Here is a 24,663-nt window from a genome sequence, read left to right as displayed (position 1 = left end):
ACCCTGTACCGTATGTTGCCTGGTATTCCAGTCCTGTCGCGATGGTATATATATACTGTCACGGATATTAGCATCACTAATTTATCCCATCACTAAGGCGCTGCTAAGGTCATGCCAAGCAGTATTTACGTTAATAATCAAATCAAGTATACACATATATAAGGCAGCCCAGAGAGATGTCACACACAGATGCATTTACTTATACGCCTATGTGCGCGCGAGAGACTGTAAACTACAAACATTCACATCAATAATTCAATCTTTATGTATCTACATAAAAGCTGGAGACATTGGTGCTTTATCGGTAACCGTATCGGTAACCTTTTAACAGCTGATTCGACCAACCTTATGAGAATCAATGCAATCGATTATTGGTGCCGCTAAGGTCGTAACCGTATCGTAGCCAACCAATTGGGTTTTGGTTACCGTCGTAACGATAAACAGCTGATTACGTTAGGGATACGGATACAGCGATACGACATACGGCACCAATGACTCCGGCTAAAAGAATAAATAATTGCGTCTACACATATGTACCATGTACGAATACAAGCAGCGGAGAGTCAATGCGCAAACACATGCATATATCTGAGAAGTTTGAGAGCTCATGGACAATGCTAGTACATTCTGGAAAAATGCGAACGAGGAAACCAAAGGGTATAAAAGGCAACAGATGAAGAGGCGCTGTAATTCAGTTTGAGTTGAGCAATCAATGAGTTATTGATTAAGCACGCGATCTGGCGGCCAATAGTAGAGTTTAATTTGAGTTATCAATCAGTTTGGTTATTAAGCCAGCGAGTAGCAAAGTATAAGTGTTATTGTGAAGTACTTTAATAAAGGCCATTTTTCCATTATTCAATATTGGAGTTATTTATTCAACAGTTTAGTGATTCGAACTTAGCAGAGGATTGCAAATAAGAGGATTTGCAGAAAATTCGTTACAATTGGTGTCAGAAGAGGAATTGTTGAATAAATTCCAAAGGACAACAAGGACATGGCAAAGTTCAGTGAATTGAAGATCCAGCAACTAAAGAAGGAGTTGGAGACCCGTGGATTGAATACAATCGGCGTTAAACTTGAACTTCAGGCACGGCTACGAGAGGCAATGGAAGCAGAAGGAATTGATGTGGAAGAGCATGTCTTTCATCTTGATGGCGAGGAGATAACAAAAATTGAAGAGAAAAACGAAACATCGCAAACGGTTACCAGCACAGACTTGAACGTGATATTGGCTGCAATATCTGCACAAACGTCGACAGAAACATCGAAAATTGAAGCACAAGAAACGCGAATGTCAGAAATGTCGACACAGATTACATCCAAGATGGAAACGCAATTGGAAGAACAGAAGACATATATGGCATCCCAACTGGAATCGCAGGAGACACGCATAACATCAAAGATGGAAGAACAGAAGACATATATGGCATCCCAACTGGAATCGCAGGAGACACGCAAAACATCAAAGATGGAAGAACAAGAAGAGCGCTTATCATTACAGGTGGCACAAATGTCTTCACAGTTAGAAGCACAGGAAGCAAGGGTAACATCAAAAGATTTTGGATAGTGCCCCTTCCATTAGGTTGCAAAGAGTTTGCGGAAATTTCCCCCGCATGGTGACGCAGATGTCATCTGCATACGCGATCACTTGGTGACCTTCCGATTCCATGAGGCGGAGTAGTTGGTTGACGGTAACCACCCAAAGTAGCGGAGAGAGAACACCTCCCTGCGGAGTGCCTCTGCCGACCGGTCTGCAGATCACGCATCCACCTAGCTCAGTTCTAATCTGCCTACGCGTAAGCAGATTGTATATAAACTCCACCAGGCACGCGTCCACCCCCAGATCGGTCAGCGCCGAGGTGATGGACTCAGGGAGAACGTTGTTGAAAGCACCCGCTATATCTAGAAATGCCACCAATGTGTATTCCTTGAGGTCTAGTGACCTTTCGATAGCGGATACCAGTGAGTGCAAGGCCGTTTCAGTTGACCTGCCCTTAGTATAGGCATGCTGTGCTTGCGAAAGAAGCGACGGCTCAATCCTCCTCCTGATGTGGTCCTAGGGAAGTCTTTCAAGCGCTTTAAGCAGAAAAGAAGATAAGCTTATAGGCCTTTAATCATTTGGTTTAGAGTGGGAGGGTTTCCCTGCCTTGGGGATAAAGACCACGTTGACTTCCCTCCACGATACTGGTACGTAATTTAGCCTAAGACAACCTATAAACATCCCTTTAATCCAGGGCCTTATAAGTTCGGCAGTATACTGGAGCTGAGCCGGAAAAATTCCATCCGGCCCGGCGATTTGTAGTGCTTGAAGGTATGTAAAGCCCAATCTATCCTTTTATCATCTGTGAGTTCGCTTATCAGCTGATCATTAGGTGATCCTCCGCTGACAATACTTGAAGACACGCCCGTTCCTGCTAGGAAGTGCGTATCCATTAGCAGGTTTATGGTTTCAGCGCTGGAGTCCGTCCAGTGCCCCTCCGGCTTTTGGACGTAACTTAGCTGAGTTGGAGATTTCGATAGCACCTTCCTTAACCGGGAGGCCGCGGACGCGGATTCAATCCTGCCGCAGAAATCCCTCCAGGAGGATCGCTTTCCATTCCGGATTGCTTTTTTATATATATTTATCTTCGTTTTATAAGCAGCCAATGAGGATTCATGTCCATCATGCTTTGCTGTATTGAAGGCCGCCCTACATGACTTTCTAAGTTTATCAAGATCAGACGACCACCATGGTGGTTTGTGAGTTTCCAAAACCTTTTTAGCCGGGCAAGCCCTATCTAAAGCATTCCTGCAATTTTGACTGAAATTGTTTACAAACACGTCCAGCTCCTCCTCGCTTTCTGGGACTCCTACCTCCTCAGATAGCTTTTTACCTACAATCTTCTTATAGTAGCCCCAGTTAGTTCTTCTAATATTTTGTATATACTTAGGACTTGCGTGCGCCTGTGATATAGAAAAACTTATATATCTATGGTCAGAAAAGGAGTGCTCCTTTAGAACCCTCCATGAAACGATAAGGTCACTGAAAGAGTGTGACCAGTGTTATGTCAAGGACCTCTTTGCGGTTCCTCGTAATGAAAGTGGGATCATTTCCCCTATTACATATACTCAGGTTAGTGCCTAACAGATAGTTGAATAGAGACTCACCTCGGTCATTTGTATCTCTGCTGCCCCACTGGGCGTGATGAGCATTGGCGTCGCCTCCGAGCAACATAAAGTCGTTTCGTGGATTTGCCGCTCTCACGAACTCCTTGAAATTATCCGGTGGTAATGAGCCTTGGTGATCGTGCGCTAGGTAGAAGGAGGCAAGTTTAAAGCTCCTCCCTAGCCCCTCGACGCTGACCGCTGTCAAATCCCCATCGCTATAGTTGGGTAGAAGAAAAACATTAAGAGTAGACCTAGCCAATATACATGTGCGAGGCTTACCCTTTTCCTGAGCGCTATAAAGCTTATACGCTGGTGTCCGCAGGCCACAGATCCTATTGCCAGTGATCCACGGCTCCTGGACTAGAACGATGTCTACCACACCTGAAGACAGGTGCAGTAGGAGTGCAGCTGATGCTGCTTTGCAGTGATGCAGGTTTATTTGGAGGACCCGGATCACTGCTTGATTGTGCTCTCCTCCGTGAGCGTCGCGTCGGAATCGCCATCCTCCAGAAGCTGACCCTCAGAGTACAACCATCTGAGAGTCAAGCTTCCGCTCGAACTTGCCGAAGCATAGCCACCAGCTTCTTCGCCCTCGTCTACCTCCATCTTGTCTTCACTGCATCGTGGCCCGTTCAGTCTTCTCAACGTTAACCACCTTCCAGTTTTGGGTCGGTAGATCCGGGTTGTACTCCTGGAGCAGTTCCAGGATATCAGCGGGGTCCGTTGGTATCCAGGCTCGCGCCCTTGGTCGTGAGGGGATGTCACACGCCTCCACTACCTTGACGCGCGCCCCCGGATACACCTCCCCTATCAGCGAAACGGCGGCTTTATAAAGCTTCGCCGACCTGACGTCTTCACACGCAATTAGTTTTATATTGCCCTGGAACCACCCCGCATCGGTATAAGAAGGCGGGGGACCAGGGTTATCTTTTTTGACCTTAACGGCCACAGTAGCGAGCGCTGCCTCAATCCACTTCCACTGCTGTTTCGGGATCCTGCCATCTTCGCTGCTCTCGTCCATAACACCAATGATCTGCCGATCCTTGGCTATTTCGGCGAAAGACCGAGTCCAGCCTCCCTGCACCTTGGCCCTTTTCGGCGCCGTAGGGTTGGTTTCATCTATAGACCGCTGGCGCTTCGAGGCTTCATCGCTCTCGACCCAGTCCGACCTGAACTCCGGCAATATTTGCTTCGCCCAATTGTACTAATAATTCCCAAATAAATGAAATGAAATAATGAGTCACTAAATGAACTAAATAGAATGAGAAATAATAGGCATTAATTAAATAAAGACTAAAAACTTGAAAATAAAATAATTAAAAAAATAAAATAATTAAAAAAAAATTTTAAGTTAAACGGTTTTATTGAAAACAATACATACATGAAGTAAAAATAATGCTAAAAGCTAGAAAATAATTAGGTAGGTCCTAGGTACTAGTTATTACACTCTTCTTCGCATCCGGACACATTTTTTGCTTACATTTTACTCCTTCTATTCTCATTCCGTACGAAAAAGTACAAAAACTATGAGTAAAATGTTAACAAACATGTCTTAAGACATGAACACTGAATTCGCATCAGCTTTTCATACGTATGCAATGACAACCAAAGATATTAGGTAGTAATACTATTTAGTTTTGAATTCGGCCCAATTAAACCTTTGAGATAAAAAATGTTGTAGGAGGTAAAAGCGGAGCAAAATACTCCGATTGAAATAAAGTCTGAACACTGCGTCAGCAAAAGCGTGACGTCACGCTGAGAAAATTTATTTCCCAGCCAACTATGATTTCTTTGCTCTCTCATTTTTTAATGCGGGATCTGTTTATTGGTTCATGACTGTCGCCAGTCTTATTTTTATAATAAAACTATGAAAAAATACAACTTCGTTTGAGTTTTCCCAGCAAATTAAAGTTTTTGACTACTTCTGTTTACAATAAAACTTATGATATGGATATGAAAAAGTCCACACTTATGAGTATGATGATTTTTGGAAAACATTAGGTTTTTTCTCTAAGTATGATTAAAAATTGTAATTTTTTTGAATGTATCAATTCTATTTGTTAATGAGGTAATCCGGGTATCATCGCTACTGTATCAGTCTCATTTTATACATTTTATATACTAATAAGGTGGTCGTCGTCTAGTGAAATAGTTATTGGCGCCACCTCACACGTATTATTATACTCAGTTGAGCAGAGCTAACAGAATATATTAACTTTGATTGGATAACTGTTGGTTGTACAGGTATAAAGGAATCGAGATAGATATAGACTTCCATATATCAAAATCATCAGGATCGAAAAAAAATTTGATTGAGCCATGTCCGTCCGTCCGTCTGTCTGTCCGTTAACACGATAACTTGAGTAAATTTTGAGGTATCTTGATGAAATTTGGTATGTAGGTTCCCGAGCACTCATCTCAGATCACTATTTAAAATGAACGATATCGGACTATAACCACGCCCACTTTTTCGATATCGAAAATTTCGAAAAACCGAAAAAGTGCGATAATTCATTACCAAAGACGGATAAAGCGATGAAACTTGGTAGGTGAGTTGAACTTATGACGCAGAATAGAAAATTAGTAAAATTTTGGTCAATGGGCGTACCACCGCCCACTTTTAAAAGAACGTAATTTAAAAGTTTTGCAAGCTGTAATTTCGCAGTCGTTGGAGATATCATGATGAAATTTGGCAGGAACGTTGCTCCTATTACTATATGTATGCCTAATAAAAATTAACAAAATCTGAGCACGACCACGCCCACTTTTAAAAAAATTTTTTTTTAAAGTCAAATTTTAACGAAAAATTTAATATCTTTACAGTATATAAGTAAATTATGTCAAGATTTAACTCCAGTATGATATGGTGCAACAAAATACAAAAATAAAAGACAATTTCAAAATGGGCGTGGCTCCGCCCTTTTTCATTTACTTTGTCTAGGATAATTTTAATGCCATAAGTCAAACAAAAATTTACCAATCCTTGTGAAATTTGGTAAGGGCTTAGATTCTAGGACGATAACTTATTTCTGTGAAAAAGAGCGAAAGCGGTTGAAGCCACGCCCAGTTTTTATACACAGTCGACCATCTGTCCTTCCGCTCGGCCATTAACACGATAACTTGAGCAAAAATCGAAATATCTTTACTAAACTTAGTTCACGTACTTATCTGAACTCACTTTGTATTGGTATAAAAATGGCCGAAATCCGACTATGACCACGCCCACTTTTTCGATATCGAAAATTACGAAAAATGAAAAAAATGCCATAATTCTATACCAAATACGAAAAAAGGGATGAAACATGGTAATTGGATTGGTTTATTAACGTCAAATATAAATTTAGAAAACAACTTTGTAAAATGGGTGTGACACCTACCATATTAAGTAGAATAAAATGAAAAAGTTCTGCAGGGCGAAATAAAAAACCCTTGAAATCTTGGCAGGAATACTGTTCGTGGTATTACATATTTAATAAATAAATTAGCGGTATCCAATAGATGATGTTCTGGGTCACCCTGGTCCACATTTTGTTCGATATTTGGAAAACGCCTTCACATATACAACTACCACCACTCCCTTTTAAAACCCTCATTAATACCTTTAATTTGATACCAATATCGTACAAACAAATTCTAGAGTCAGCCCTGGTCCACCTTTATGGCGATATCCCTAAATGGCGTCCACCTATAGAACTATGGCCCATTCCCTCATAAAATACTCTTTAATACCTTCCATTTGATAACCATGTCATACAAATACATTCCAGGGTTACCCTCGGTTCATTTTCCTACATGGTTATTTTCCCTTATGTTGTCACCATAGCTCTCAACTGAGTATGTAATGTTCGGTTACACCCGAACTTAGCCTTCCTTACTTGTTATTCTCTTTCGTTTAGTTGCCGCTGAACAAGCAGAGTAGCAACATCGGATGAGGCTATTGTTTATTTGCGCATTTGCGAAAAGATATTTTGCAAATAAACGCCCATGCGCAGAATGCTTTCATGGTTTAATGTTAACAATTTATTTTGTTTAAATTTTTCCTTAGACTCAAGCAATAAAGTAGTATTTGTATGGCATATTTACGAATTACTTTTTGTGTGTTAACAAACATTCTCAAACATCTCATTGATTTTTCATCAACAACTAAACCACCACCAATAAGATGATTTCAGTTTCACTCACACAGCCACATTTTTCATTTTGGTGACCACTGTACTAATACAACAAAAAACATTTCAACAAATGTACAATACTAGACATTGGCGTCAGCGTGTTTATACTCAGCGTGTTTTGTACACAGTGTATATTAACTTTGATTGGATAACGGTTGGTTGTATAAAGGTATAAAGGAATCGAGATAGATATAGACTTCCATATATCAAAATCATCAGTCTCGAAAAAAAATTTGATTGGGCCATGTCCGTCCGTCCGTCCATCCGTTAGCACGATAACTTGAGTAAATATTGAGATATCTTCACCAAATTTGGTGCACTAGCTTATCTGAACCCAGAATAGATTGGTATTGAAAATGAATGAAATCGGATGATAACCACGCCCACTTTTTATATATATAAAATTTTGGAAAACACAAAAAACCTGATAATTTATAAATAATACACCTAGAATGTTGAAATTTGACGTGTGGACTGATATTGAGACTTTTTGGAAAATTTCTTTAAAATGGGCCTGGCACCGCCCACTTGTGATAAAATCAATGTTACAAATCTTTAGCTTAATGTAAAAATCTACTAAGTCACTTTTTTTTGGTTTTTAATGCAGTTTTAAACATGAATTTAAAATACATCGATCACAAAAAAAATATATTTTAATTTTTCATTTTTACGTGCTGTGGGCAATGATGTGTAAATGTGCCAGGTCGTCAGCTGCTAAGAAAAATGTGCTAAGTCAACCTGTCAATAATATCAATCTGAATTACTAGTCATTTCTTTGTGCGCGCATGCTTTGTTGTTGTTGTATTAACGATAGATACTACCCTAAGGCTTTGGGGAGTGTTACCGATGTTGATGGTCCTTTGCCGGATATACATCCGGTGCGTTCCGGTAACAAAGCACTATTAAGGTACTAGCCCGACCATCTCGGGGACGATTTATATGACCACATTAAACCTTCTAGGCCATCCCGCCCTCCCCACCCCCTAGTTCTCGACTGCCAATGAAACAGGATTCGCCACGGTTAGGTGAGGTTAACAGTTGGGTTGGAGGAGCTATATATTGCGCTGGAAACCCCTTGAGAGGGTTGCGAACACAACCCCATGAAATTGTATTCACCCAATTGAGACATGCCTTTGGTGTTTGATAAATGTTTTGCTCTGACCATAATCTACTTCAATTCTTACATGTCGATAACTACATGCTTTCTTACAGACTAGTTAAAAATAGAAAACAATTCACGCTTAAACTAACATATTTATTAAAATTAATAGTAGTGTTATTTCGATGAATCGATTTGCTAGATGTAGAGTCCTAGTTATAGGTTTATTCATAGCATAATTCGTTTTATGGGTTATTTCTATACATAATCTATTATGCTGAAGATCACGCAGTGGAATATATGGAATGAACAAATTAGATAAATTACAGTAATTCGTACTAAAGCTTATTACATTATAGGCAAGCATGAGTGAGATAAAAGTTCTTCTGTCATGCAAAGCCTGAAGACCAAGCAATTTGTGCCTGCTGGTATATATGATGAGAGGCCGTCTGGCCAGTGAAGCATACGTAAAGCAATTTTTGTAAAAAATTTTTGAACTTTCTCAATTTTATAGGAGTTAGCTTCATAGAAATGATTCCATATTATTGAGCAATATTCAAGACCTCTTCTGACTAAGGATATATAAAGTGACTTCAACGTCATAGGGTCCTTAAAGTCACTGGTGTTACGTCTACTGAACCCAACCATTACAACAAATTTTGAAAAAATTAAGTGAATGTGACTAGAAAAAGAGAGTTTGGAGTCAAAAATTACACCCAAGTCTTTATTCTCGTGACAACGATTAAGAGATTTAGCATTCAGTTTGCAGATAAAGTATGTGGCAGTTGTCTTTCTGGAATAAGACACAACACAGCATTTGTTTGAATTTAAAAATAAATTATTGTCTGCGCACCATCCGGCAAAAGAGTCCAGATCAGAACCGTTACAAATAGTTTGATAAATAAATAGTATTTTTGTGAAATATATAGTTTTAGTGTTATCTTTCAATCATTAAAGGGGAGAAGTGATGGGGAAACATATTGAGTAAAAAGTGCTAAGTCGGGAGACAAAATTTGTTTTGAGTGCGGAAATTGTGCTAAGTCATAAAACAGCTGCTGGGTTAGCATACATGATTTTTATTTATCTTTTTCAAAGCTTCTACACTCAAAAGTATTGCAACTAAGGTATCCTCATTCACAGTTTTGAAAAAAAATTGTTATTTCAAAAACTATTCATTTTTTTTCGTCTCCTGTAAAATTTGTAAAAAGTGACTTAGCACATTTCCACATTAAGCTAACGAATTATTATTAATCATAAATCAAAAATCGTTAAACCTATCGTAACAAATTTCGGCAGAGAGGTTGCCTTTATTATAAGGAATGCTTTGAAGAAAAGTTAACGAAATCGGTTAAGGACCACGCCCACTTTTATATAAAAGATTTTTAAAAGGGTCGTGGACGAATAAAATAAGCTATATCTTTGCAAAAAAAGAGCTTTATATCAATGGTATTTCATTTCCCAAGTGGATTTATAACAATAAATTGGAAAAACTTCAAATTAAAAAAAAAATGGGCGTGGAACCTCCCGTTTTATGACTAAGCAATTTTCTGTTTCGGGAGCCATAACTCGAAGAAAAATTAACGGATCGCAATAAAATTGGGTACCCACATTTTCCCTATAGCAGGAAATATTTCTAGGAAAAATGGACGAGATCGGTTTAAGACCACGCCCACTTTTATATAAAAGATTTTTAAAAGCGTCGTAGACGAAAATAATAAGCCATATCTTAGCGAAAAAGAGCTTTGTGTCAATAGAATTTTACTTTCTAAATTGAATTGTAACATTAAATTGGAAAACAGTAAAATTTTTGAAAATGGGTGTGGCACCGCTCCTTTTATGACTAAGCAATTTTCTATGTTTCGGGAGCCATAACTCGAAGAAAAATTAACATATCGTAATGAAATTGGCTACACAAATTTTCCCTATAGGAGGAAATATTTCTAGAAAAAATGGACGAGATCGGTTAAAGACCACGGCAACTTATATATATGAATATTAGGCCGCGTCGATTTGTGGGGAGGCAAAAAAATCGCCCATTGCTCAGTGAAAATCATATTCTAGGGATCAAAATAAGAAACTTTGCCGAAGGAACCATACCTCTAAAACGAATTCTGGTGTCCCCCAATTTGGGTCGAACTTTTGGGTAGGGACAAATTTTGAAAAATCCCACTTTGACCCATTTAGAGTGCTCCAATCGAGTCCAAATGTATGACCGACCCCCACTAACTTTGGAGGCCCGACCCACCGATGCCAGTGGCACACCCCTGGAACCCCTGCGGGTTCACCATACAAACACTTCAAAAATCGCCGGTTTTGCACTTTACATAAAAAATCAGCGAAATGCCTATGTTTTTTCTTTTTGGAGTTTATTTTTCTCTTTAGAAATTTATTTAGTCAGAACATATGTAAATGAAAAAATGAATTTAACTTAGTAATAGAAAAGAAATTAAAAAAAATTATTAGAAATTAGCGTTTTTACAACCTTTTTAAAACCAAGGCATCATATGATGCATTTGCATGTCGTAAACATAGTTGTCTGGGTTTTTTATTCAACCGTTTTAAAAAATGAAGGTATCACTGTGACACAATTGCAGATCGTAAAATTGCTTGTGTTGTTTTTTTTAAGCCACCACAAGACACAGCAGGTAGAATTGAAATTACCATTTCATTCTTATTACCGCGTCTCGTAGACCATATATAACGCAACAGTTTTTGTGAATGCATTAAGTCGTTGTGAAGAACTCAAAGTGTGAAGTGCTAATTTCAGATAAAAAAATAATAAGTGAAGTGACCATTCCAAATCAAAAAGTTTACAATGAATCCACCATCCTCTACACCGCAAGATGAAGCAACTACATCAACAACTATCGAAAACCCAATGAGTCATATACCCAAGCATGATGTTACTGTTTTTGGTGTGTCTACTGATTTAACTGATCTTAATTTACCAACCCATCTGGATATCTTGAGATATTATTTTTACTTAAGCGAACGTGCTAAAACAGAACAAAAAAAGTTTTCCCATAAATCATTCACTATTCAAGTACAAGATAAGTTGATTGGAATTTGGGAAAAACTTGGTATGGAAATAATGCTGAAAAAAAGTGTATTTAATAAATTGAATAAATTGCTTGACAAGTCTCAAGAGCAAATCAAGAGAAGAAACAACACCCAACAATTTACAGAGTATGTAAAATCTCTGGAAACAATTTTTTACATTGGAACATGTAAATGCGATTTGAAGGCAGCTCCATGTACATGCGGCTGGGTTCCCGAACGCCTCAAATAGTTCATGCACGATCAACATAATCAGAGAAGACTAAGAATGGATGCATTTATGATGGAAACTGAAGAGCAAGGAGCAACGTCTATGTCATCAATGCCAAGATACCAAGATCCCGATGATTCAACATACGCACCGCTACCGGTTCAAGAAGATATGGATAGATGCGCAAGTTCACAATACACAGAGAGATACGATTGTTTTAACTTTGCCTTGGTATGTGACAGATTTGGTGTTCCTGACAGAGTAGCATCAGCATTGGGAACCGCTCTTTTGCAAGATTTTAAAATTAAAGATAAGCATGGGAATCCTCTCATCATTTATAATTCGAAAGTTCGCAGAGAAAAAGAGAAATGCAGACAAGAAGTGCTTCGCAAACGGTTAGATGATACCAATTTGTTAGCGTTTTCATTCGATGGCAGAAAAGATAATACTTTAACGATAGATAAAATTGATGAGAAGTATCATACTAGGATGGTAAAAGAACCTCATCTTGTTATTTTGAGAGAACCCAATTCTGAATTGATTGGTTACGTGAGACTGGAACATGAAACCGCTGAATACAAAACAACCAAATTAAATGGTTTTTTCAACGATAAAAATATATCACTGGATGCATTAATTAGAATATGCACTGACGGTGAGCCAACAAACACTGGCCCACACGGTGGAATTATACGACGATTCGAATTGCTGTTAAAAAGACCATTGTATTGGTTCGTTTGGCGGCCACCGTGGTTTGATGGTAGTGTGCTCCGCCTATCACACCGTATGCCCTGGGTTCGCACCCCGGGCAAAGCAACATCAAAATTTTAGAAATAAGGTTTTTCAATTAGAAGAACATTTTTCTAAGCGGGGTCGCCCCTCGGCAGTGTGTGGCAAGCGCTCCGGGTGTATTTCTGCCATGAAGAGCTCTCAGTGAAAACTCATCTGCCTTGCAGATGCCGTTCGGAGTCGGCATAAAACATGTAGGTCCCGTCCGGCCAATTTGTAGGTAAAATCAAGAGGAGCACGACGCAAATTGGAAGAGAAGCTCGGCCTTAGATCTCTTCGGGGGTTATCGCGCCTTACATTTATTTATTTTTTTATTGGTTCGTTTGCCTTCTACACTTCAACGAACTTCCGTTTCGGCATTTGTTTGAAGCTTTGGATAAATCAACCAGCACTGGACCAAGATCGGCAACCGGAAAACTGAGCCGTCAAATCGAAACTTGTGAAACTCTTATGGTAAGTTATTGCTATCACTCATTTATTATAAGTGTCAACCATTTTTAATTATTTTATTATTATATATTTTCATGTGGTGGACGGCTTCCAGAAAATTGAGTTGCAAAATATGCCCCCTGCTCCAGAAAAAATTGAATTTTCCACCGATTCGAAGTACTTATACGACATGGCCCATGCAATTTCTAGCGGCGTGGTTCCGGTGGATCTGGCTAACATCAAACCAGGGAAAATTGTACATTCTCGGTGGCTCACCAAGGCCGCTAGATTATTGATTAAGAATTCTGGTTGAATTTATAATTAAATGTTATGTGCCAATGTTCTTCAATATCAAGTATTACAGCTCTGTCGTGTACGGCAGTGCATTATTTTTCAAGTTCATTGGTTGGTCACGATTTCTAGAACCTCGTTTACGCAAAATTGTCAATCAAGTAATTAAAGGTAATTCATATTATGCGCATTCTTAAAATACCTTGTTATCAATGTTGTTTGATGATAGCAAAGAAAAGCGCGACTGTGCCATCAAGGAAATTCTACGCTATCGAACCGATGTTGACGAGCCAATGGAACTTAGGGTTTATAAAACACCAGATATAAACTTTAATTGCACAAGTTATACGGAAATGATCAATTTGAATGATATAAATATCGCATTTGTACCACCATTCACGCGAAGCATTCCGTACGATACATTGAAAGAATATTTAAATCAAGATGATCCACCGTTTAATGATCCAAAAATTCCATCACACATACAAGGAACGGAACGACATGTTCAATTGCTAGCTAGCGTTTCCAAACGGGTTATACCGGAAAATGTGGAGGCTGTTATGGCGACGACATTAGAGAGCCGCGCGAAATTGCCCAGACTTGAAAGTAAAAAAGACTTCAAACAATAATTTTTTTTAGTTTCTTTTCTATAACTCACTTAAACTAATTTTTTCATTTACATATGTTCTGACTAAATAAATTTCTTAAGAGAAAAAATTAATATTATTATAAATAAATAATAAATATTATTATAAATAAATAAATAACAAGTAAGGAAGGCTAAGTTCGGGTGTAACCGAACATTACATACTCAGTTGATAGCTATGGAGACAAAATAAGGAAAATCACCATGTAGGAAAATGAACCTAGGGTAACCCTGGAATGTGGTTGTATGACATGTGTATCAAATGGAAGGTATTAAAGAGTATTTTAAGAGAGAGTAGGCCATAGTTCTATGGATGGACGCCATTTAGGGATATCGCCATAAAGGTGGACCAGGGCTGACTCTAGAATTTGTTTATACGATATGGGTATCAAATGAAAGGTGTTACTGAGCATTTTAAGAGGGAGTGGGCCTTAGGTCTATCGGTGGACGCCTTTTCGAGATATCGCCATTAAGGTGGACCAGGGGTGACTCTAGAATGTGTTTGTACGATATGGGTATCAAATGAAAGGTGGTAATGAGCGTACCCGCTCTTCGATGCAATCTTTCCAATTCAATTTGCAGTCAATTGTTAGTCCCAGATACTTGGTACTCGATGACAGGGTTTGTTGAGGCCGTTTAAGAATGGTAGTCTGAATGCAGGTTGCTTGTACTTCCTCGTGAAGAGAAGCAGGTCCGTCTTATCGGGATTTAACCTAAGGCCACATCCCTGTGCCCACCTGCTGAGTTTAGCCAAGGCCTTTCCATGATTTCGCTCATTACGGAGGGGAAAGGACCAGAGACCAAGATCTCTACGTTGTCCGCATACGCCACGATCTTAACCCCCCCCCCCCCCCCCCTGCGTTAAGTTTTCCTAGGATTTCATTTATGGTGGTCAACCAAAGCAGATGTGAAGGCACCCCACCCTGTGGTGTGCCTCTGCATACCTGCTTGCCAACACTAGCTCCGCCTAGCTCTGCTGTTATTTCGCGGTTGCGAAGCAGGGTTGAAATCCAAAGCCGTAGTGGTTCTTCAACCCCTGCCCTACCGAGGGCAGCCTCAAACGCTTCAGCTCTTACATTGTTAAACGCGCCTTCCACATCAACAAACGCAGCCAGAGTGAACTGCTTGTGATGAAGAGACTTTTCCACCGTTCGAACTACCTCATGCAACGCGGTTTCTTTGGATTTCCCTCTCAGGTACGCGTGATGAGCCGTGGAAAGTGGAGCCTCGCCTAGAAGCTCCCGTATATGTATATCTAGTAGTCTTTCGAACGTTTTCAGAACAAAGGAAGTGAGACTTATTGGCCGAAAGTCTTTGGCTACCTTATGCCCCCTTCTGCCAGCCTTAGGGATGAAAACCACCCTTGTTTTCGTCCACGAGACCGGAATGTGGTTGAGACGAATGCATGCCTCGAAGATCTCCTTTAGTTCCTTAACCAAAGATTTCTGAATCTTCTGCAGCATGATAGGTAGAATACCATCCACGCCCGGTGATTTATATGGAGAGAAGCTATCTATTGCTCAGGCAATTTTCTTCTCCGCCAAAAGATTGTTTATGAGCCAACAGGTACTTCCTGATTTGCCGTCTTTGTATCGCGTACTCCCTCCCCCGATTCATCCTTGAAGTGAGCGTCTACAAGGATGTTTAGAGTCTCAGCCGCCTATCCTGCCCATGTTCCATTGGCGCGCTTGAGAAATGTCTTGTTTGAATGATTTTTGGCAAGAATCTTTCCCAGCCTGGCTGAGCCCTACGTGGACTCAATCGACTCGCAGTGTTCTCGCCAGGAGCTTGATTTTGCTGTCCATATGGCTTTCTTATACTCCCTCAGAGCCGTCCTGTACTCCTGGAAATCGTTCTTGAAGTGACAGTCGTTGAAGATCTTCCTCAGCTTTGACCTCAGGTCGCTAAGATTTTTGTCCCACCACGGTGGGAAGGTCTTTTTGCTCCTCGAAATTCGACAGGCAACTTTAAAGGCCACCTGAAAACTTTTCTCCAGAGACCGAACTCGGTCGTCAAGACTGTCTGTAGATTGTATAGGCGTCCTACTTCTATGGAGCCTATCGCTGACTATCTTGTCAAATAGGCTCCAGGACGTCCGTTTAGGGTTTCTGTGCGGCTGACTTATTTCTTTTTCTCAGTCTATGTTGAAAAGGATCAACCGTTGATCCGACAGGGAAAGTTTTTTCGACACCTCCCAGTTTCTTACCGTAAGCTCTCGGGAGTCCGGGTTTGAAGGGAGGATCGCTACTGTTTTTTCCGTCTATTTATCTTTGCGTATGGGTGTTTCCCACGTTACGGACGCTCCATCCTGACACACTCTTTTGAGCATAAAAACTATAGTAGGCATAATGCAGAAAATTTGCATAGCTTTCTACCTAACTCAAATACAAAAATCTTTCGTCATCATAAAGTTGCCGCTCAGACGTACATACATATGTACATATGTAACTCATATTTTAAGCGGCATTATTGAAATGTTTTACAAAGGAACAGGCAAAGAGTATGGCGCATAGACATAGTCAAAGTAAAATAGATTTTATATTTAGCTGCAGCTTTTTTGACAGATAGCTCATAGAAAATTATATCAAAAAGCTGCAACTAAATTTAAAACATATTTTATTTTGACTATCACTATGCGCCTATATATTTTTATAAAATATGCAACTTACCATACGGTGCACCATAAAAAAAATTTGAATTTCTTTTTTTCGAATTTATAAAATATGCCACTTATCTACGGAAAATTTGCGGCAAATTCACGTGCAAGAATTATTTTCCTAACTGGTGTCTAAGGTGTTTTTCGAAAGGTGGCACGCTAACTTCACGTGAAGTTGGCGGTGCACCTTAAAAAAAATTTGATTTTTTTTTTTTAATTTATAAAATATGCCACTTATCTACGGCAAATTCACGTGCAAGAATTATTTTCGTAGCTGGTGTGTAAGGTGGTTTTCGAAAGGTGCCACGCTAACTTCACATGAAGTTGGCGGTGCACCATAAACAAATTTTGAATTTCTTTTTTTCGAATTTATAAAATATGCCACTTATCTACGGCAAATTCACGTGCAAGAAATATTTTCCTAGCTGGTCTCTAAGGTGGTTTTCTGAGGGTGGCACGCTAACTGCACGTCAAATTTGCGTGCCACCCTGTATTTTCTAAAAAATGGCCACTGCACATTTTTTTGTTTCACAGATAAATTACGGAAAATTCACTGCAATTTCCCCTATAGCTAATTTTTTTCCACGTAAAAGTTGTCTTGCCAACTTCAGAGAGGTAAAAAGAACTGCTTATGACGCCAATATGTGCCTTAGACCCCTAATACCGTTTACAACTCATCTCTGTTTCAGTTGAAATTTTGCAATTTGGTATTACAGATTACAACTCAACCTGTCAAAAAAAGTGCCGGTTGAAGTTACCCAATCGAACAACTTTTTGTAGCATTACCATTTACAACTTTGTGTTGATGTAGTTTTCAAAAACATCAAAATCTGACAACTGATTACTAGCAGTTGTCTCATACAGTTTTGCAGTTGTTTGGAAAAAAGGTAACGTTTTACAAGACGGCTCACCACCTAATTTTTAACAAAAATTTTCAAAATTGGTATCAAAAGGCATGTTTCGACCTCCGTTTTTAGAATCCGAAAGCAAAAATTAAAAATTTAATTTCTGTCATATCATTTCGGTTCAGATTTACATGTGGTTGTTGTATTTTGCCATATTTTTTGTACACACCAGTGCAGAAAGGTGTTGGACCCACCCAGGGTTATTTTTACAAAGGCCGAAGGCCGCAAACGCAGACCCTCGGACCCTCTCGGGGCTATTTTATGGGTTTTTGTAAATATCTTTCGATAGGAATAAAAATTTCAATTTCCGCTTCCAGATTCTTAAAACGGATGTCGAAAGGTGATACCACCTTTGATACTTTTTTAAAAAAAATTAGATGAGGCATCTTCTTGTAAAACGTTGGCGGAAAAAAATTTAAAAAAAATGGAAAGCGAGTAATTAAACCTTTTTTAAATTAATTTAAACAAACTTTATAATCAACAATTTTGTACACATTTATAGAAAAAACAAGTTTTCGTGGTTGATTACATTGCACAACTTTTTGATCTTCTGCAGCGACATACCGAAGTTGGACGAAGCAGGGCGCAGTTCGGATGCAGCCAAAATAGGGTAAATTATGCGAACAAGAGTCCCATCGATACTACCACCACTCCTGGGAATCCTTTGTTGGAGTAAAATGCGGTTTTTGTAGCGCTTTGCTCTGGAGCAGTGTTTGCCAACCTTTTTTTCGTTGAGGCTCCCCTGACAAATAATAATATTCTCACGCCCCCCTACTTTTCAATAAATACAAAAAAAACTCACATTACATATTTAAAGCCTTTTATTTTCATTCCATTAAATACACTTTAAAATTTTTAATTAAAATAATAAACAATTTGTATCCAAAAAATTGTTTAAATTGAGAATAGGTACTAATGTGACACTTGAGACTGCATGTTCTGCATCAGTTGGTTTATTCTAGGTTCGGTTTTTGCCAGAGCTGTTATCAGATCGCTTTCGACTTCAAGATGACTTCGATGTTTAGTTTTAATTAAAACTAAAGCAGAAAAGCCTAGTTCACATAAATAAGTTGACGAGAAAGGAACTAGAACTCATAAAGCAAGAAATGCAAGTTTCGAATTAACAGGCAATGTTTTGATCCAAAATTTCTCCAATGTCAAAAGATGGAAGTCGTCCCTCAAGGACGAATCTGCCTTCATTTCTAGAAATTCTTCCTGAACATCTTCTGGTAATTGCAACGCATCCACAACAAATGGATTTCTTGTCATGTGCCATATTGGTGACTCTGAATCCATATCTCGATAGTAACGGTGAAACTCGTCTTCCAGCGCTTGCAGATGGGTTTTTATGCCAGCTTTCAAATTTGCATCCAGCTTGTTATTTGTTATTGTTTCGAATAGTCGAGAAAAATTAATGACATTTTCAGAAGACAATTTTTGATTCCACAGTTGAAGCTTTGCGATGAACCCCTGAATGCAGTCATAATTGCTTATTAAAGTGCGGTTCCTGCCCTGATGTTTCAAGTTTAGCTCATTCAAGGCACTAAATATATCAGTTAAATAAGCCAACCTCCATTGAAATGTGTCTTCTTTAAACATTGTAAGAAAATCATATTTTTCTTTGAACTCAAGAAAAATAATACCTCTTCTTTTAATTCATAAAGGCGAGATAACATGTTTCCCTTCGACAACCAGCGTACCTCTGTATGGAACAGAAGAACTTTGTGATCAGAATCGAGATCCTCGCAAAGTAATGTAAATAAACTACTGTTCAAAGCGCTGCTCTTAATGTAATTTACAATTTTTATAGCCGAATCCAAAGCCCGGCGTAATGTCTGTGGTAATGTTTTAGAAGCCAAAGCTTGCCTATGTATAACACAATGTGTACTAACCATTGTGGCATTTTTTTCCTTCAGCTTTGTAGCCAAGCCCGATCTGACACCCATCATCGCAGGTGCGCCATCTGTGCAAAGTCCAATTAGCTTATTCCAATCCAAATCATTTTTTTCAACAAAACTTGATATTGAATTAAATATATCTTTCGCGACATCGGATATTTTGATTTTTGCAAGTTGCAAGCAGCATCGCGTTTCTTAGCCGTTAGCAATTGATTTTTTGTGTTTCTGTTACATACATAATCATCCATACATATTACAGCCGAATCTAAATGAGATGTGTTCTACGCCAACGTCTAGCAGCGCGCTTCTCTTAGTTTTGCTCTCTTTCCTTCACATATTTCTCACTTCGCCGCGAAAAGCGCTGTCGGTTGGGAAACACTGCTCTGGAGTAATATGGGTTTTAATCCACTTCGCACAAATATGCTCCTCAATATCTAAAACCTTTTTATTAACTGTCGATGTTGTCCAGTCCAACACTAAAATAGTTTGATAGCTGCCGCCAGCAAGGAGTGTAGTTTTAAAATAGGGGTACAGCCGTCTGTCAAACCTTTTCAAGTGGGAGGTGTCACACCGCCTTTCGAGATTCAAGGGTTTGATAAGCGCAATACAAAGCTTTAGCGAGGGGAATCCCGTTACAAATATGAATGCATCATACACATATTTAGCAGGCGAGGCTCTGGCGACCACAAGTTCCTAATGAAACAAGGGGCGGGAGGGGGTTGATGGCCAAGAAGGTTTAATGTGGTCCTATTAATCGTTCCCTTTGTTACCGGAACTTACCGGATCTATATCCGGAAAAAGACGATCAACATCGATAACACTCCTCAAAACCTTCAGAGGGTGTCTTTACAACATCAACAAGCATTTTTTTCCCCGAAGAATTTTTAATATTTTCTTCTATACCAGTGAGCTTTATTTTTTATATGGAAGAAAATTTGAAACACTTTTTTCGGAAAAAGTTTTCAAAAACCCTGTAATTTGTTAGACTTGAATGGATTGGTCTACAAAACTCTATACTCAGAAAATCTTAGAAAACTCTAAAAAAAAGTTCGAAAATTTAGTAAAATTTTCACAATTTTTGCAAATTTTTCGATAACGGTCGTTTTGCATAGTTTTAGTCATGATACAAGAAAACAAGGTAGTCCCACTTTGACGTATTTGACATAAATTGTGTGCCACTTCAACAAAATATTGTTTTGGGAATTTTTAAAATTTGTTTGGGGTATTTTAATTCAGCTATTCATATTCAAAAGAATAAATTTTATAAAGCAGGAGAAGGAGCAACTTTATTAGATTACATGGCTAGAGGGATGTTGTTGACTTCTAGGTATTCGGTATTGAACATAAGATATTTCTCGATTAAGATAATAACGGTATGCACAGACGGTACAAAAATAAAAAAGCGGACTCGAAGCATTTGCGAGCCAATCAGTTTCAGCAACTTTCTGACGCTTGCAGTGTCTTCTATGCATAGGTCTGTGCCAAAGAGAAAGCAGCCAGACTCTTCTAAGGAAGTACCGACTCAGCACTCAATGTAACGATCTTTGTAAAAACCAACTTTTAAGAATCGTCTCCCTGTTGTTCATAAATAATCTCAATGTCTGCCTTTGCTGGGTGCCGGGAACAACAGCAATATAAGAGAAAATGAATTCGCTGATGATTATCGCCCGATATCACTCCTATCGCCAGTAGCAAAGACACTTGAAGTTTAATGTGTCCATAATGGTCCTGTCACGGTCGCCATTTAATGTGTCCATTGTAGACACCCAAAAATATGCCCCACACACACACTTACGTTTTTCCTTTTTTTAAAGTTCAATAAATGTTTAAATTAGTTTTTAAATATAATTGTTTTATTTAACACTTAGTTCTACACATTTTTCAGTTCTTAGTTTTTTTTAAAGTATAACTGATATTTTTCAATTTCTATTCACAATTTATCTTTTATGATTTTTGTGCACGTCTTTATATTTTGCCGGTTGTCTATCTACTCTAAATATGTACCTACGCTGCGTTGCCATTTTTCATCTCTCTCAAGGCAATTGTCACTGCTGAGTGCAATTGGCATTGCTGTTTAGCAACAGCTGACGGCGATGCCACTTGCACGCAGGGGTGCATTTTGTTGCGTAAAGCGTGTAACGCAGTGCGGTTATAGAAGCCATTCTGCTTCCCTACTTTAATGCAAATTTGCAATTAGCCAATCATCAGCAAGGCTGCAGAAAATTACACAGCACAACCACCGTGCTAAATGCTATTAGTATTCAGATAAATTGTCGATTAAATCAAAACTCCCACAATAGGACAGTACTTGTTGTACTTCAAGACCTGGAAGGGTCTCCCCTTCCCCCAAGTCTTAAAAGGTGGGCCGCAAATTATCTGTCTGGTCGGCAAGCACCGGTGCAATTCAGGATTGTAACACCCAAGCCAAGAAGAATTAAACAAGGAGTGCCATAGGGTGGTGTCCTATCTTTAACTACTACATATCAGAGCTATCTTCACAACCAGAAGGAGTCACTATCGTTTCCTACGCCGATGAATGCGCACTAATGGCTACAGGCCCGGATCTCTCCAGTTTCTTCACCTCGCGAAACCGGCTAACTAAATCATCGGCGACCTTATTTACAACATGGATGCTCCAAATGTCGACCATATTGAACATCCACGTCGATGGCACCACGCTACCGACTGTCTTACACCCCAAAATCTTGGGTGTGACGTTCGATCAGGATCTAAATTTTGGAGAGCATACAGCCGCAATTGTACCGAAAATCCAGAAACGTAATAAAATCCTCAAACTCTTGCTGAAGGTACTTGGGGTAAAGATAAAGAAACCTTCATTACCACTTACAAAGCAATTGGCCAGCCGATTGTATGCTACGCGTCCCCGATATGGTCGTCAAGCCTCACCGGAAGAAGTTACAGGCATGCCAATATACCGTCCTCATAACCGAGGCGAGAATACTCCCCATTAGGGAGAGAAATGAAATGCTAACCAAGCAGTTTCTGTTGAATATCCAGAAACCTTGGCATCCCAACAGACATCTGTTTGATGAGGCTATACCGCCCAGGAGCTTAAGAGGTAATCTCCGAAAGCATTATGAGAAAATACGGCACACAGCCGTATGAAGCTAAAAAGCACAAGCAGGTCCTCAGTGAAATCCACAAACAGGCGTGGGACCTCTATGCCAGAAATTGCCCGGTGAATCCAGTACATAAAGAACAATACCCAAAACTAGCAGAGGAGGAACGCACTCTCCCTAGACTCTTACCTATCCAGAATCAACCCCGACATAAAAAAATGTATGTCCTGCTTGTAATGTGTCCCCACATGACACCAACTATCTCTTCAACTGTATTGTGGAACCAACGCCTCTAACATCCCTCTCATTATGGTCCACCCCTGTTGAAACAGCAAGTTTCCTTGGATTCCCGTTAGAGGACATTGATAGCAATTTGTGATTGGTGGCACCTATTGGATAGGGGGAAGCACTGCTACAATAACAACAATTCGCTGTTGAGATGGGCAGGAAATATTTTGAATTGAGTACGAATAAGGCGGTCAGTTCTGTATGATCACCATCGAATTATCTCCTCAGGATAATGGCGACTATTTCATGTTCGGATAGGCAAGGTACGAGCTTGCCTTTCAAACTAAAAAAATGAAGTGAAATTGACTTTTTGTTTTGTTAATTTTCCGACAGAGTGGATAAATGATGTATATTGGAAGGATTTTCCGTCATCCCTTGTGAAATTTGGTTTCGAGACAAACCAGTTTCGCCGTTGTGCCATCATCAGTGTCGATTTTCGTTCTGATCTGTTGTTGTCTTTTGTCTTGTATTTATAGTTCTTAGGTACATAAGCAGGTATTATCAAAATTGGTGCTTATGCATATTTATGTGTATGTGCTGTGTGTTCATTCAGAACCGAGGGTGGTTTTTACTGATCGATTTGTGTGGCTGACTGAGGCAGGCAAACGTCAGTAATTCTAGTCGTTTGACCTTCTTTTTGTGTTTGTTGTTTTGGTGCATTTATTGTGTTTAGTTATTATTGTGCGTTTGTCTGTTAAACCAGTTTTTCTTGTAAACAAGTTTTGAAGTCTCGAATATGGTGTCAGAAATTATGTGTATCTGTTCGTTTATTATTATACCGTCGAATGTTTTCTGTTTATAAATTTCCATGTTTTCGAGTACGTTGAGACGTCGGCCGTGAAAGTACTTATGGGTATTATCAAACACCAATAGCCTGTTGCACCGATGCTTCGACGATGGTGTATATCAACAAGCTACCTCCCTTCCCTGTAGAAGCTACCTAGATGACTTCATAAAGAAGCTTGGTTTTTCACTCACCTGTCTATATATTGAATATTATAAGTTACTAAGTTGCAATAGCATTTTGAATTTGTGTTCCCATTATTTTGCACAATTGTGTAAACTCATTTTCTAATGAAATTGAAATTTCAAAAATAAATAAATTCTTCCTTCGTTTCCTTTAAATTCCCATTGGAGAATATAATTAAAATGCTATAATTACAGAAATCAGAAAGTCATAACGAATAGGAACAAGCAAAGAAAAGTGAAAATGTGTGACATTTCAAAATAACCCCAAGGGCTACAAAAATTTTATTTCGCACCTCAGGATATGTACAGGAAATAGAAAAGACGCAAGCAGACATTCGAAAAACAAGAATTGTTGTGCTTAAACAATCATATCAAAATGAGTAGGTGACATAATGAACACTTCCCCCCAAGCATTTATGTATATAAATAAATACAAGTATGACGTTTGGAAAATGGATGAGCGAAATTTTCCCTGACGCGTTTAAGGTAAATAAAATACGTGGAAAAAACGTATTCAAGTTTATTTTCTATACTTATCATACAAAGAGACACTAGAACTCACGTCAGCATTAATGCTGACAAATATTTGGCTAGTAGAAATATGACAGCTGCGTAATTTTCCCTACTTTCAATTCTTAGCGGAGCAAAGGTGTTCTATTTAATGGCCTCAATAAAAAAAGCATCGTTATGGCAAAGCCAGATCATTTTAATAAAGATGCAAATTAAGTGTAAATATATAAACAAAAGCGAAAAATGGGAACGAGCTGTGAAGTATAGCTATATTTATACTAGGGTGTTCGATTATTCGACTTTTTTCAAAAACCGGTTTTCCGATTATTCGTAAAATGTTAATTAGAAAAACCGGTTTTAAGTTCTCAAACCCGGGGAAAACAGGATAAACCGGTTTTTCAGTACTTGCCCAAATTAATAAAATTTATGTTCAGCTAAAGGTTAACATGCCAATAAGTAAATCGTTTATTAAAACAAAACAAATTCAATGTGTATTTAATACAGTTACAAACAAAA

Source organism: Eurosta solidaginis, chromosome 1 (genome assembly GCF_040869045.1).
Source record: "Eurosta solidaginis isolate ZX-2024a chromosome 1, ASM4086904v1, whole genome shotgun sequence".
Lineage (NCBI taxonomy): Eukaryota > Metazoa > Arthropoda > Insecta > Diptera > Tephritidae > Eurosta > Eurosta solidaginis.
The sequence above is the reverse complement of the archived record's forward strand: the minus strand, read 5'-3'. Positions refer to the sequence as shown.